The sequence below is a fragment of the Phyllobates terribilis genome, unplaced genomic scaffold, assembly GCF_046119375.1.
Source record: "Phyllobates terribilis strain yellow unplaced genomic scaffold, ASM4611937v1 Scaffold_1__5_contigs__length_1240528914, whole genome shotgun sequence".
In the NCBI taxonomy this organism is placed as follows: domain Eukaryota; kingdom Metazoa; phylum Chordata; class Amphibia; order Anura; family Dendrobatidae; genus Phyllobates; species Phyllobates terribilis.
The window spans coordinates 978,558,243-978,574,581 of NW_027362761.1; positions in this window are offsets into that span (position 1 = coordinate 978,558,243).

Here is a 16,339-nt window from a genome sequence, read left to right on the forward strand (position 1 = left end):
TCTAACTCTGTTAGTTTGCTTGGTCTACGGACCTCTATGTTCTATATATTTTGTTTGTTCGTCTGTCTGCTACAATTTCTGTTAGGAGGTGTCCCATTTTCCTCCCAGTCCTTAGTACTTGTAGGGATTCCTTCCCCACATCTATAGGTCTCCGTACAGACTAGCTTAGGACTTTAGCAGGTCTGATCGCAGGATCAGGTTCCCTGTTACATCGTAGGGATTAAGCTGAGTTCTATCGTAGGGACAGATCTCCTCTCTTTCCTTAGCTCTGGTAGCAGAACATAACAGCTGTTTGTTTGTGGGCCTTTCTGCCTGAAGTTTAGTCTTTAACAAGTGAAATGCATGCTCAATTGGGTTGAGATCAGGTGACTGACTTGGCCATTCAAGAATATTCCACTTCTTTGCTTTAATAAACTCTTGGGTTGCTTTGGCTTTATGTTTTGGGGCATTGTCCATCTGTAGTATGAAACGATGACCAATCAGTTTGGCTGCATTTGGCTGGATCTGAGCACACAGTATGGCTCTGAATACATCAGAATTCATTCGGCTGCTTCGGTCCTGTGTCACATCAACAATAAACACTAGTGACCCAGTGCCACTGGCAGCCATGCATGCCCAAGCCATCACACTGCCTCCGCCGTGTTTTACAGATGATGTGGTATGCTTTGGATCATGAGCTGTACCACGCCTTCGCCATACTTTTCTCTTTCCATCATTCTAGTAGAGGTTGATCTTGGTTTCATCTGTCCAAAGAATGTTCTTCCAGAACTGTGCTGGCTTTTTTAGATGTTTTTTAGCAAAGTCCAGTATAGCCTTTTTATGCTTGATGCTTATGAGTGGCTTGCACCGTGCAGTGAACCCTCTGTATTTACTTTCATGCAGTCTTCTCTTTATGGTAGATTTGGATATTGATACGCCTACCTCCTGGAGAGTGTTGTTCACTTGGTTGGCTGTTGTGAAGGGGTTTCTCTTCACCATGGAGATGATTCTGCGATCATTGTCTTCCGTGGGCGCCCAGGTCTTTTTGCATTGATGAGTTCACCAGTGCTTTCTTTCTTTCTCAGGATGTACCAAACTGTAGATTTTGCCACTCCTAATATTGTAGCAATTTCTCGGATGGGTTTTTTCTGTCTTTGCAGCTTAAAGATGGTTCGTTTCACCTGCATGGAGAGCTCCTTTGACCGCATGTTTACTTCACACCAAAACCTTCCAAATGCAACACCACACCTCAAATCAACTCCAGGCCTTTTATCTGCTTAATTGAGAATGACATGCCCACACCTGTCCATGAAATAGCATTTGAGTCAATTGTCAAATTACTTTTGGTCCCTTTAAAAACAGGGTGGCACATGTTAAGGAGCTGAAACTCCTAAACCCTTCATCCAATTTTAATGTGGATACCCTCAAATGAAAGCTGAAAGTCTGAACTTCAACTGTATCTGAATTGTTTTGCTTAAAATTCATTGTGGTAATGTCTAGAACCAAAATTAGAAAAATGTTGTCTCTGTCCAAATATATATGGACCTAACAGTATCTGCAGTTTATTAGCATTTTTTTCTGTTGATAGGTTCCCTTTAATCGACCTCTAAGGACCAAGAAACCCAGTGATTGCTCAAAACACCTGAGATGTTCTTAGCAAGAAGGAGCACTCTGCCCCTGCATGAGGCGCCTTACAGAATTTTGTACTGGCTAATGGACTTTTTATTGAGCCCATTAACTGCTTATTATCTCTCCGCAGAGTTCTCACAGTGCTATCTGTGGTGTTACATACGACTGCAGGTGTCATCTAATACATTCTGTACTTAGAGAGTTATCAGTGTGTTATCTGTGATGTAGTTTATTTTGTGGTGGTGGTTGGAGGAAGTGTTTTTGGCAAAAAAAATTGTCTTGGGGCTTGAACCCTTTATCTTTATAGATCTTAACAACACCCCTGTCAGCATGTGATGCTCTGGCATAAGCACAAGACTTCAGAGTCCTGCCGATGTCAATGACAGCACGTTGGCCTGCCCGCGCTTTGTGGGATGGACTCATTGTGATCCTGGATTAGGTGAGTACAGGATTTTTTTTATTTTATTTAAAATGTGTGGTATGACTCTGGGGACATTGTAGGTATGGGGGACCCTCATACAGTGTAGGGGGCCCCTTCATATATTGTAGGTGTTGTGTTCTGCTACCAGAGCTAAGGAAAGAGAGGAGATCTGTCCCTACGATAGAACTCAGCTTAATCCCTACGATGTAACAGGGGACCTGATCCTGCGATCAGACCTGCTAAAGTCCTAAGCTAGTCTGTACGGAGACCTATAGATGTGGGGAAGGAATCCCTACAAGTACTAAGGACTGGGAGGAATATGGGACACCTCCTAACAGAAATAATCGCAGACAGATGAACAAACAAAATATATAGAACATAGAGGTCAGTAGACCAAGCAAACTAACAGAGCAAGACACAGAGCACAGGCTAGCTAGAAAGTAGATATACAATGAAGTCCAGCAAAGCCAGAAGGGCGGAGCAGGATTAAATAGGCCAACAAGGTCATGTGACCAGCAAAGGAAAAAAAAACCTAAGAGCAAGGTTCTAACAGTACCCCCCCTTCTAAGACGATCCTCCGGATCCCCTAGGACCAGGCTTATCAGGAAATCTCCTGTGAAACGCTCTGATAAGTCTGGACGCGGAAACATCATCCGACCTCACCCAAGAGTTATCCTCGGGACCGAAACCTTTCCAGGCCACAAGATACTGCAAACTACCTCTATACCGTCTAGAGTTAAGGATGCGAGAAATTTCATATTCCCCGTCCTCCACCACCGGAGGAACAGAGGCAGAGGCGTCACAATCCGATACAACAGCTTTTTTCAACAGAGAGACATGAAATACCGGATTAATTCTCCAGGAGGTAGGAACCTCCAACCTAACAGCAGATTGGTTGACAACCTGAAGCACCTTAAAGGGCCCTACAAACTTGGGACCCAATTTCTTTGAAGGAATCCTCAACCGCAGATTCCTAGAGGACAACCAAACCATGTCACCAACAGCGAACAAAACCTCCTGTCGTTTCCTATCAAAGTAGTCTTTAGATTTTCTGTTGGCCTCCTGAAGATTACCACGCACATCCGTCCAAACTCTCTCCAAATCACCAGAAAAATTCTCCTCCTCAGGCACGGCAGATCCCAACTTGGAGAACGACCCAAACGACGGATGTCTCCCAGAACAACAAAAAAAAGGCGAACAACCAGCAGAAGAAGATGTATGATTGTTCAGAGCAAATTCAGCAAGTGGCAGAAACTCAGACCACCCCTCTTGATTGTCTGCCACAAAACAACGCAAGAACTGCTCAACATCCTGGTTTTTCCTTTCTGTCTGGCCATTAGATTCAGGATGATATCCGGACGAGAACGACAAATGAACTCCCAACCTATCACAAAAGGCACGCCAAAAATGAGCCACGAACTGAGGACCCCTATCAGAAACAATGTCAGTAGGAACGCCATGAAGTCTGACAATTTCCTTGACAAAGGCCTTAGCGAGAGTTTTAGCGCAGGGCAGTTTGATGAAAGGAACCAAGTGACACATCTTGCTAAAACGGTCCACGACCACCCAGATGACAGTAAAACCCTCAGAGGGGGGGAAGGTCAGTTATAAAGTCCATAGCCAAATGTGTCCAAGGAGCACTGGGAACCTCCAAAGGACAAAGCAACCCCGCAGCAGGAGTATGTGAGGACTTAGATCTAGCACATATAGTACATTGACGCACCCACTTAATGACTTCCTTCTGCCATCCAGGCCACCAAAAACTGCGACCCACCAGTCTCTTGGTCTCAGAGATTCCGGGATGACCTGCCAACCGAGATTCGTGACACTCAACAAACAAATCTCTCCTAAAGGTCCCAGGCACAAACAACCTCCCATGAGGAGTGTTAGAAGGGGCATTCTCCTGTGCTTTAAGAATCTCATTTTCCAAAACGGAGTCCAAAGCAGCTATCACAACACCTTCTTGTAAAATGTTCTCCTCTTTCTCAGCACCGACTATGGGAGAAAAACTGCGAGACAAGGCATCCGCCTTAACATTCTTAGTACCAGGGATGTAAGTAACGGAGAAATTAAACCGCGAGAAAAACAGTGCCCACCTAGCCTGACGGGCATTCAGGCGCTTGGCAGCATCAAGATATATCAGATTTTTATGATCCGTAAGAACCTGAACGGGAAATTCCGCACCTTCCAAGAAGTGGCGCCAGTGTTCAAATGCGAGTTTAATAGCCAATAATTCCCGATTACCAATATCGTAATTCAGTTCAGTCTCCGAAAATTTTTTTGAAAAAAAGGCACAGGGATGTAATCCATCCCCGTTATCCTGAGACAATACTGCGCCAACCCCCACAGAGGAAGCATCAACCTCAACCAAAAACGGCCTAGTAACATCAGGCTGCATAAGGATGGGAGCAGAGGTGAACCTCTCCTTGAGATACACAAAAGCTTCAATGGCCTCAGAAGACCACTGAACCGCATCAGCACCTTTCCTGGTGAGATCAGTCAGAGGTTTGACAATACTAGAAAAATTTTTTATGAATTTTCTATAGTAATTGGCGAAACCCAAAAACCTCTGTATCGATTTCAAACCAATAGGCCTAGGCCATTCCTGCACAGCCTGAACCTTAACCGGATCCATCTCAAAACCTTTGCTGGAGATAATGTAGCCCAAAAAACTAATTCTCTGTACAGCGAACTCACATTTCTCCAGCTTAGCAAAAAGCGAATTGTCCATTAATAACTGTAATACCTCACGCACGCTCCGCCAATGAGACTCCAGATCCGGCGAATAAATCAAAATGTCATCCAAATACACAACCACATTTTTACCGATCAAAGGTCTAAGGATGTCATTAATCAGATTCTGAAAAAATGCAGGAGCATTAGTAAGACCAAAAGGCATAACCAGATTCTCAAAATGACCCACAGGAGTGTTAAAAGCAGTCTTCCATTCGTCACCCTCCTTCATGCGCAACAGATTGTATGCCCCCTTAAGGTCAATTTTAGAGAACCACTTGGCCCCCATTAACTGGTTAAACAGATCAGGAATCAATGGCAGTGGGTAAGGATTGCGTACAGTAATTTTGTTAATCTCACGAAAATCCAGACAAGGACGTAAACCGCCGTCCTTTTTTTTTACAAAAAAAAATCCAACCCCCACAGGAGACTTAGAGGGCCTAATGTGACCGGCGGCCAAACTTGTCTGTATGTATTCCTCCAAAGCCTTCCTCTCAGGAATAGTAAGGTTAAATAAACGACTTTTAGGAAGAGTCGCTCCAGGGACAAATTCAATAGAACAATCATAGTCTCTATGGGGAGGCAAAACCTGTGATTCCTTCTCAGAAAAAACTCTCCAAAAATCCTGAATAGGAACAGGCAATTCTCCCCTATCCAAAGCTGCAATACGCCCGTTACAACACTTGTCATAACATTTATGGCTCCAGGATTTAATTTCACTGGTAGACCAATCCAGTACAGGATTGTGAAATTTTAACCAGGGCAATCCCAATATTACTGGAGAAGGCAAGTTATTCAACACTACCAAATCCAATTTCTCATGGTGAACACCATTAATAGTGAGAGGAAATTCACAGACCTTGAGAGTAATATTCTTCAAAGGGGAACCATCCACAGAAACCACAGCAATGGGGGATGATAAAGGTTCAGGTTTTAAATTGAGTCTTTCCACGAATCCCCCATCAATTACATTCAGAGTAGACCCACAATCGACAAACACCCGAAATTCCATTAATTTTTCCCGAGCAATCGTGGAAGCAGCTAAAAATACACCCTTGGAATTTAAACAGGCAATACGGGCATGACTGACCATTTTTTTTTCTTTCTTCATACGAAGCTCACAGCCTTTAATCAAATGACCAGATTTTCCGCAATAGAAACACAAGCCTTCAAAAAATCGACGGTCTTTTTCTTGAGAGCGAGGTGCCACCGATCCAATCTCCATCGGTTCACCACTGTTAGTACACACATTCTCATAACCAGAAACTGACATAGCAGAGGATTTGCTCTCATTAACCCTTGCACGCAGTCTTCTATCCACCCGTATAGCTAATTGCATAGCCTGTTGCAAATCTTCAGGTGTAGGATAAGCAATTAGCAGGTCTTTAACCCTTTCACTGAGCCCAGCAAGAAATAGACTTTTCAGAGCAGAATCGTTCCACCCTGTTTGAGTAGACCAACGACGGAAATGAGTACAATATTTTTCCACATTACCTGATCCCTGTTTTAAACGTCTCAACTCAGTCTCAGCTGATGCGACACGGTCAGGATCATCATATAATAGTCCCAAAGCAGAAAAAAAACTATCCACTGATCTGAAGCATGTATCACTAGGTTGCAAAGAAAAGGCCCACTCCTGAGGCTCTTTGCGCAAAAGTGACATTATGAACCCTACGCGCTGGGATTCATCCCCAGAGGATGTAGGTCTCAAACGAAAATACAATAAGCAAGCATTTTTAAATGAAAAAAATTCTCGGTGTTCACCAAAAAATAAATCCGGCAAACATACCTTAGGCTCCAAGAAATGTGCTCCAGGACAGCTACTCACGTGCTGACGGAGCTCGGCCACCTCCAGAGAGAGTCCCTGTAGGCGATGAACCAAATCCTGAACCGACACCATGATGGAACAGAAAAATCTTTCCTTAGAGAATTTGCTGGCTGGACTTACTGTTGTGTTCTGCTACCAGAGCTAAGGAAAGAGAGGAGATCTGTCCCTACGATAGAACTCAGCTTAATCCCTACGATGTAACAGGGGACCTGATCCTGCGATCAGACCTGCTAAAGTCCTAAGCTAGTCTGTACGGAGACCTATAGATGTGGGGAAGGAATCCCTACAAGTACTAAGGACTGGGACACCTCCTAACAGAAATAGTAGCAGACAGACGAACAAACAAAATATATAGAACATAGAGGTCAGTAGACCAAGCAAACTAACAGAGCAAGACACAGAGCACAGGCTAGCTAGAAAGTAGATATACAATGAAGTCCAGCAAAGCCAGAAGGGCGGAGCAGGATTAAATAGGCCAACAAGGTCATGTGACCAGCAAAGGAAAAAAAAACCTAAGAGCAAGGTTCTAACAGTAGGGACTACTGTGGGGGATCCATATACAGTGTGGTAGCTAAGGCGAGGGCCATTATAAAGCATGGGAGTTAATGCAGGGACTATTATACAGCATTGGAGCTAGTTCAGGGGCCATTATACAACGTAAAACTAATGCGGGGACCATCATACAGCACGGGAACTAATGCATAGGCCATTATACAGTGTGGCAACTAATGCAGGGCCATTATACAGCACGTGAGCTAACGAGAAGGCCATTATACAGCGTAGGAGTTAATACAGAAGCAATTATTCAGTTTGGGGCCTACCTTGGGTGCCGACAAACGATGTGAGGACTATTGTGCAGGCCATTATACAGTGTGGGTGCTAATTATACAGTTTGAAGGCTACTATCAGTGTCATCATACACTGTAGGTGCCTTTATACAGTATGGGAACTACTGTGGAGGGCTGTAATAAACCATGGGGGCCATAATACAATGTGAGCATTACAGTGGATTCTTTTATACAGTGTGGGAGCTACAGTATGGGGTGATCATAAACTGTGGGAACTACTTTGGGGGCCATTATTCAGTGTGGCAGCTAATATGAGGGCCATTATATAGTTTGGGGGCTACTGTGAGGGCCCTCAAAGTGTGGGAGCCATTATACAGTGTGACAGCTAATGTGAGTGCCATAATACAGCTGGGGTCTACTGTGGGGGCCATTATACAGTGTGGAGGCTACAGCTGTCATGTGATCTGAGCAACATGGAAAAGACTGGAAAAGTGAAGAAAGAACATCAGCTGTAAGTCACCATCTATAACTGTACTGTAATACATTGTTTGTTCTTCAGCACTGGTATCTACCACTATATGGCGGTAATATCAATGTTTTGTCTTTGTGTAGAGATTTTATTCCAGTATCGACGTGGTCATCTGTTAAGGTTTCCCTATGCCCACGATTAGGCTGCGGCACCATAGTTGTGATCAGGGTTACCGGTTAGGGGCCCACTCTCCGGTGGGCCTCTTGCTGACAGGCATTGATATGTTGTTTGACAGGCGTGGGGAGAAATTTCCATACCTTTGTAAGACAGGTACTTTAGATGCAGCGACACCGAAACACAGAGCAGCCAATACGGGGTTAATAAACAGGGGAAGTTTATAATAACAGGGTAAATCTCCACGCAGGGAGTATCAGGGGAAAATATGGGGGAAAAACAAGGGAAAAGCAGGTCAAAGTCTATCACTGACAGTTCACAGTTTAACTGGATGTAGCAGAGTCAAACAGTTTTTTTCCACTTAGCTGACTCTCGCTCCTCACAAGGCAGATGCACCCTGATGCCGGTGTTGATTTTTCAGGCGTCCCCGCCCAAACAATGCTCTGTCTTCTGGCGGCAGTAGGCGGTCTCCGGTTTTACCCGCTGAGCCCCTAGTCCATAACACGGCACCTCACGTGCCCGGCTCCACCGACCCTGTGTCTCTTCTCTAGTTGGCCTGACTCCTCCAGTCCACTGCACTTGGCTCTTGCTCCCAGTCCTGGAGCCAGGAGCCTGGACCCTCTCACACTGCTCTGCTGAGCCGGATCCAGCTCCGCTTTCCCGCGCAAAACGTACTCGTCTCTTCCTCTCTTCTGTCACACCAGGAGTTCCCCTGTCACCTGACCTCCCAGCTCTCTCTCTCGACACACCCCCTTCTTCCCTGTCACATGACTCCTCTGCTTGCAGTCTGTCTTCCCCCTGCAACAAGAGGTACGGCCCCTGCAGTTCCGGATCCCTTGCACTGAAAGCACTCACACCCCGGTCTTCCCCCTTACACTCCCGCTCTCCTTTAACTCGCCATTCCACGGGCGAGAGTTCCTTCATCAAACGTTCACATTCTTGGACTTCCTGGACGATACGGTACCATATGAATTGATCTTGTTCGTAACGGTGAGGAGGCACTCCTGCTGTTGTCCGTTCTGACCGGCGTAACTCAGTTTGACCGATGGGGGGTGCAGGGTCACTCGGATTTCCAATCTCCACCTGCCCGGTGGCTTCAACCGATGTTGTTCCCTCTCCGCCTGCACTGGGGACTGCAGGTAATCGAGTGCTGGGGCTCGGAGGTAGAATCAACAACTCTTCTTCGTCCACATCGTGGCTTGGGGCAACTGTGACAGGTCCCTCTCTAGAACAGGTGATTCTTTTCCACCCTCGTCATCTTTAGACAGAGAGGGTCGCAGCATACATACTCTGGTACAGGCACCTTCAGCCCCCTCGGGTTGAATTTCATACACAGGTCCTTCAGCGCCAATCCTGCACTTCACTCGGTGCGGGGTCCGTTCCCACCACCTACTCAATTTTCCCCGGGGCCGCCTGTCCCGAACCAACACCCGCTCCCCGGTCCTCAGAGCTGTCCCTCGAAGAGGCAATGTCTCATGATGATTGAGCTCCTGAAACTTTTGTTGTACCAACCGTCGGAGGGTCTGCAGTCGATGCCGATGTTCTCGGACTCAGGAAGACACCCCCGTCCATGGGTAGTCCTCCTCGGGGTCCAGCTCTAACTCGGTGATCTCTCGCCCCTTTCATCCGAACAGCAAGGTATAAGGAGTGAACCCCGTCGTACTATTCACTCGGTTGTTGTAGACCCACACCAGCTCGGCTACAAACTCAGGCCATCGTACCTTCCGATCTTCCTCCAACGTGCGGAGCATTTGGATCAGTGTCCGATTAAATCGTTCACAGGCCCCATTTCCTTGAGGGTGGTAAGGAGTAGTCCGTGACTTCTCAATCTTGTACAACCGGTGCAGCTCTTCCATCACCCGGCCTTGGAAGCAGGCGCCTTGATCAGAATGAATCCTCTTTGGGCAGCCGTACACCCGAATGAAGTCTCGGCAGATGGCAGGCGCAGCTGACTCGGCGGTCTGGTCTCTGGTCAGAGTCACTACCGCAAACTTGGTGAAGTGGTCTGTCATTACCAGGCAATGTTGATACCCGAGATGCGCCGGTCCAACAGTCAAATAGTCGATCATTAGCACCTCCAAGGGGGCAGAAGTCACAATAGTTTGTATGGGGACCCGCTGCTCCAGGTGCTTTACCAGCTCACATCTCCGACATCTTCGACAAGTGTCTTCTATTGTTGCTCGCAGTCGGGGATGATACACCAGCCTCTGCAACCACTGAAATATCTTCTCTGGTCCGAAGTGAGCCCTTCGTTCATGAGCCTCCTTAGCCACTACTCTGACCAACTTCTCTGGGATCACCACTTGCCAGGAGGTCCCAAACTCTCGCAGTAGCTGCACCAGTCGGTATAGCAGCCCGTCTCGCAAACACAGTCTCTCTCATTGTCCCAGCATTTTCAGTGCTCCCGAGGACAGGATACTCCTCTCTTCTCGACTGGGGACTTGCCGCAAAGCCACCCATTGACGTAATTGAGCAACTTCTCTGTCAGTCTGTTGAAGTCGGATCCAGTCATCTCTTGGCCATCCTAGCACTTGTTCTTCCGATGTCTCCTGAGCCTGGGCAGTTCGGATTAGTTGTTGAAAGACCCTCTTTTGGGGAGTTCGCGGGTCCCACTGGTCTAGAGAAATCTCCTTTGGCTCACTAAGCAGGATTTGCCCGATCACTTTCAGCACATTCATTCCGAGGGTCACCGGGGGTCCACTTTCCATTCCCCCTGCGACCAGTACGACTCCTTTTTTTCCCACATCTTTTCCACACACTCGTATCTTCATCCACACCACCCCTGCGACCGGGATGGGTAATTGATTAGCTGCCGTGAGTCTAATTACTGGTCCCCATTCAGGCTGCGCTATCTCTGGAAATCGCTGTTGAAAGTAGGCTTCTGTCATCGTAGTCACCTGGGATCCCGTGTCAACCAGGCAGTGAACAGCCCGACCGCTTATTTTGGCCCAGACAGTCGGGCTGCTGGAAACTAGGTCCTTGGGACTTCCTCTTTTTCTTTCCCCTTCCTCAGGCTCCATGCTGTGTCCCCCGAACACTGAGCCCGCTAGTTTAACGGCTGTCGCGACAGGGGCTGCCCTCGGCTAGCACAGCCCCTGGCGTAATGTCCTGCGCCTCCACACTTCCAGCAGGTCATGTCTCTGTCTGTGTAGGGCTGCCTCCCTCCTCTATGGAACTCTCCTGCAGGGGGGGTCCTGAATTCAATTCTTTCCTTAACTGGGGCAATCGATCTGGGTATCTCTGGTGTCGGGGCAGGGGTCTTCTTAAGACTGGACCATTCATCCCACATCTCCTGTATCTCCTTCCGCATCTCTCGAGCCCATTCCGGTTCAGCTGCAGGCGGGGTGAGTACTTCAGTACTCCGGATCATCCCTGCCAGGGCCGTCACCCCCATCTCCTGCTCTCTCACACGTGCCTCCACCCACACTTCTAGAAAAGTCATACGTGGGTTGGCGCGCAGGCGCTCCCGCAAGGCCTGCTTCAGATGCACATCCCTGAGGCCAGCCACAAACTGGTCCCTTAAGATCACGTCAGGGGGGCCCATTCCCAAATTCCCCATGTCGCCTTTTCTAGTGATATAGGCATGCACCCTCTGTAAGGCATTAACATACTGCGTCACAGTCTCCCCCTCCTGCTGCACTTGGTGAAACAGCCGTATCCTCAGGTCTCCTACATTGGTGGGATCCCCATACATCTCCTCCAGTATCTGCACCACTTTTTCTACAGTATCCAGGACATGGGGAGGGCGGTACATCACGGACTGTCGGGCCTCGCCGTCCAGGGCCAGTAAGGCTATTTCGGCTTGCATAGCTGGGGTCATCGGATGCATACGTAACATACTCCTAACTCTCTCAGTCCAGTCCCACAGCATCATATTGTCCCCGGTGAACTTTAGGAGATTGCTGAGCAAGGCCCCCAGCGGCAAGCTAGATCTACGGGCTCCCAGGATGGACTGCTCTGCAGTGTCTGTGTCTACCGACTGCATCCTGCCGACTACGCCAAATGTAACACAGGTACTTTAGATGCAGCGACACCGAAACACAGAGCAGCCAATACGGGGTTAATAAACAGGGGAAGTTTATAATAACAGGGTAAATCTCAACGCAGGGAGTATCAGGGGAAAATATGGGGGAAAAACAAGGGAAAAGCAGGTCAAAGTCTATCACTGACAGTTCACAGTTTAACTGGATGTAGCAGAATCAAACCGGTTATAATCAATAGTTTTTTTCACTTAGCTGACTCTCGCTCCTCACAAGGCAGATGCACCCTGATGCCGGTGTTGATTTTTCAGGCGTCCCCGCCCAAACAATGCTCTGTCTTCTGGCGGCAGCGGGCGGTCTCCGGTTTTACCCGCTGAGCCCCTAGTCCATAACACGGCACCTCACGTGCCCGGCTCCACAGACCCTGTGTCTCTTCTCTAGTCGGCCTGACTCCTCCGGTCCGCTGCACTCGGCTCTTGCTCCCAGTCCTGGAGCCAGGAGCCTGGACCCTCTCACACTGCTCTGCTGAGCCGGATCCAGCTCCACTTTCCCGCTCAAAACGTACTCGTCTCTTCCTCTCTTCTGTCACACCAGGAGCTCCCCTCTCACCTGACCTCCCAGCCCTCTCTCTCGACACACCCTCTGCTTCCCTGTCACATGACTCCTCTGCTTGCAGTCTGTCTTCCCCCTGCAACAAGAGGTACGGCCCCGGCAGTTCCGGATCCCTTGCTCTGAAAGCACTCACACCCCAGTCTTCCCCCTTACACCTTTGCCCCTCTGTCTGAGTCTTGTCAGAGATGGATTCTGTGTCTCCCTGATCTTCATTCTGCTCATCAGCTGTAGCAGATACACATGCTGGAGGAGTCAGTGAGGGGATCACAGCTACAGGGGAACTTGACCAGGTGCGATGGAGGTAACTTAAACCCCTTTGCTTCACTGTAGGAGACTCATCATGTCCTGCAATGTCTAAGGGGGGGTCTTCTGAGCAGGGTCTTCTGTTCCTTCTCTTTCAGAGAGACAAAGCCATTCTCTTTGTGTGCAGAGATGTTTTTCAGCTTGCCAGGCTTCAGTGAGGATGACTCAGCAGATGTGCTATTTGTTACAGCCAGTCTTCTCCCAGAGGAGTCAGATAAAGGCTATGTGCCCACGATGCAGAAGTGCTCCGGATTTTTTACTGAGCGTTTCTGCATCTCCCTGGCAGAAAAAACGCATGCGGATTGTACATGTGTTTTCCTGCCAGGGACATGCGGATGTGAAGCGTTCTTCACATGCATTTCCGAATGCGGGTTGTCAAGCGCTTTCCAAGCAATTTTAGCATCACTTGGAAAGTGCTTGTCAACTTGATCACACTATATAAATCCATGCAAAAGGCATGGATTTATTTTGCATGGATTTATATACTGTGGCCTTAAAGAATGGTATAAAATAAAAAATAAATTTATACTTACCTTCCGATGGCCCCCGGAGTCTTGCTTCGCTCCGTCCTGGCTTGCTGTCAGCTCGCGGTGCACTACACTGAAGGACCTGCCGTCACATGACTATGATGTCAGCGCAGGTCCTCCAGTCCACCGCGAGTTGCCGGCAAGTGAAGACAAGAAGAGCAGGGGCCATCAGAAGGTAAATATAATATTTATTTTTTATTTTATTCTTTTTTTCACAGGTTCTATGGTACCCGGGTCCGGAGGAGAGTCTCTTCTCCTCCACACCCGGGTACCATCCGCACATTGGAACGCATTGGAATCCGCATGTACAGATGCAGTGATGCGGATTCCATGAGTTCCAATGCAAGTCAATGGCGGCGAAAACGCAGCGCTTCCACAAAATAATTGGTAGTGCTGCGTTTTTTTCCGCATTGATAACCCGCAGCGGAAGTTTCCGCAGCATGCGTTTCTGCAGCGTTTTTGCCATTGCGGAAACGCTTAAAAAACGCATCGTGGGCACACAGCCAAAAAGTGTTTCTTCTTTTTTTCAGCAGGCTCCTTGCTTGTAATCCTTTTGAACATGGTCCAGGTACTCTTCCTTATCAATTGGTCCAAAAAAGTCCAGTTAAAAAGGTGAAAAAGTAGCTTTTTTCAAGGGTTTGTCTGGAGCTCAGTAAAAGTGCTACTGCTAAGTAAACTATGCCCCAACACAATTGATTTTACCATATAGTGTACTGGAAAACATTCCAAGTGATGTGAAATTGCAAGAAAAAAGTGCAATTCCCTTTTTTTTTACCATGTTCACTAAATGCTAAAACTGACCTGCCATTATGATAGTAGATACCAAACATGTATAGGTTCTTTTTCATTTATGTGGTGAAAAAAAAATCCAGAGTTTGTAAAGAAAAAAAAAATTGTGTCATTTTCCGAGATCCGTAGCATCTCCATTTTTCAGGATCTGGGGCCGGGTGAGGGCTTTTTTTTAGCATGCCAAGCTGACGTTTTTATTGATATAATTTTGGGATAGATACGATGTTTTGATCGCCTGTTATTGCATTTAATTGCAATGTTGAGGCTGCCAAAAAAACTTAATTCTGGTGTTTTGATTTCTTTTCTCATTACACCATTTACCAATCGGAGTAATTGTTTTTATGCAGTGGGTATGGAAAGTATTCAGAGCCCTTTAAATTTTTCACTCTTTGTTTCATTGCAGCCATTTGGTAAATTCTAAAAAGTTCATTTTTTTTTCTCGTTAAAGTATGCTCTGCACCCCATCTTGACTGAACAAAAACAGAAATGTAGAAATTTTTTGCAAATTTATTAAAAAAAAACAACTGAAATATCACATGGTCATAAGTATTCAGACCCTTTTATCAGACACTCATATTTAAATCACATGCTGTCCATTTCCTTGTGATAATCCTTGAGATGGTTCCACTCCTTCATTGGAGTCCAGCTGTGTTTAATTAAACTGATAGAACTTGATTTGGAAAGGCACACACCTGTCTATATAAGACCTCACAGCTCACAGTGCATGTCAGACCAAATGAGAATCATGAGCTCAAAGGAACTGCCCAACGAGCTCAGAGACAGAATTGTGGCAATGCACAGATCTGGCCAAGGTTACAAAATAATTTCTGCATTACTCTAGGTTCTTAAGAGCACAGTGGCCTCCATAATACTTAAATGGAAGAAGTTTGGGACCACCAGATGTCTTCCTAGACCTGGGCGTCCAGCAAACTGAGCAAATGTGGGAGAAGAGCCTTGGTGAGAGAGGTAAAGAAGAACCCCAAGATCACTGTGGCTGAGCTCCAGAGATGCAGTAGGGAGATGGGAGAAAGTTCCACAAAGTCAACTATCACTGCAGTCCTCCACCACTTGGACCTTTATGGCAGAGTGACCCGACGGAAGCCTCTCCTCAGTGCAAGACATATGAAAGCCCACATAGAGTTTGCTCAAGAACACATGAAGGACTCCCAGACTATGAGAAATAAGATTCTCTGGTCTGATGAGACGAAGGTAAAACTTTTTGGTGATAATTGTAAGCGGTATGTGTGGAGAAAAACAGGCACTGCTCATCACCTGCCCAATACAATCCCAACAGTGAAACATGGTGGTGGCAGCATCATGCTATGGGGGTGTTTTTCAGCTGCAGGACAGGATGACTAGATGCAGTTGAAGGAAACATGAATGCAGCCAAGTACAGAGATATCCTGGATGAAAACCTATTCCAGAGTGCTCTGGACCTCAGACTTGGCCGAAGGTTCACCTTCCAACAAGACAATGACCCTAAGCACACAGCTAAAATAACAAAGGAGTGGCTTCAGAACAACTCTGTGACCATTCTTGACTGGTCCAGCCAGAGCCTTGACCTAAACCCAAATGAGCATCTCTGGAGAGACCTGAAAATGGCTGTCCACCAACGTTCACCATCCAACCTGACGGAACTGGAGAGGATCTGCAAGGAAGAATGGCAGAAGATCCCCAAATCCAGGTGTGGAAAACTTGTTGCATCATTCCCAAGAAGACTCATGGCTGTACTAGCTCAAAAGGGTGCTTCTACTCAATACTGAGCAAAGGGTCTGAATACTTATGACCATGTTATATGTCAGTTTTTCTTTTTTAAGAAATATGCAAAAATTTCTACATTTCTGTTTTTTTCAGTCAAGATGGTGTGCAGAGTGTACTTTAATGAGAAAAAAAAAGAATTTTTTAGAATTTACCAAATGGCTGCAATGAAACAAAGAGTGAAACATTTAAAGGGGTCAGAATACTTTCCGTACCCACTGTATGTCGATAGATCGGGTGATTCTGAACGTGGCGATACCAAATATGCTCATATGCTATAGGCGGCGGCCACTGGACAGCGCTATGTCGGCAATGACAACAACAGGGGTCTCCTGCAGATCATGTTAAA